Raw genomic sequence first — 788 nt, 5'->3', positions numbered from 1 at the left:
CTCTACTCTACTCTACTCTACTCTACTCTACTCTACTCTACTCTACTTTGTGCTACTCTTTCTAAAAAGCACAGCTTTCCACAAGAGGGTAGCAGTAGGGGTGCCATGCTGCTGACACAGATCTCTTTGCTCTGCAGGATCCTGTATGAGGTGGAAAAAACTATGGGGCTGTGTTTAGAGCTACTGTAGTCTGCATCCTGGAGTTTTTCGGTGGAGCTGTAACTGCTGGGACAGCCTTAAGAACAGAGAGAACATGGTGTGTGACAGCACTGTTTGTTACATGTGTCTGGTGCTTAGAGACTGCTGGGAACTGCCCTATTGTCCTGGGTTGCTTCGTCTATCCTGGTGTCTTCCCACCCCTCCAAGAAATCCTTGTGCTGTTGCAATGAGAAATTTCAACTGTTGTTTACTCAAGGTTATGGCTAAGGGTGAGGTAACCTCCTCTCAGGAAATACTGAGAAAACTGAAACATAGAAATGAGTTTGCAGTCTGTCTCTGCAACCCACCTCGCACAAATGCTGCAGTAATTTAACTAATTTGCACAGTCTGTTTGTGTTCATAAGCTGTGGCACACAGGAGTGGCTGGCAAAGGACACGGAAAGATCTATTTTTAAATATGGTGAATACTTGATAATTCATCATGAAAGACTCTCATCTTTCATAAGCTGTGACTCCTTACCCCTGCTGAATACGGAGTCTCCAGCCAGCATTGTCAGACCTTCCTTGTGAATTAAAAATAGACCTTTGGGTTCTCCCACGCATCACAGCTATCACCAGGGACATCGCTG

This window comes from Lagopus leucura, unplaced genomic scaffold (genome assembly GCF_019238085.1).
Source record: "Lagopus leucura isolate 7727_CA_CO unplaced genomic scaffold, USGS_WTPT01 Super-Scaffold_100001, whole genome shotgun sequence".
Taxonomy (NCBI): domain Eukaryota; kingdom Metazoa; phylum Chordata; class Aves; order Galliformes; family Phasianidae; genus Lagopus; species Lagopus leucura.
The sequence above is the reverse complement of the archived record's forward strand: the minus strand, read 5'-3'. Positions refer to the sequence as shown.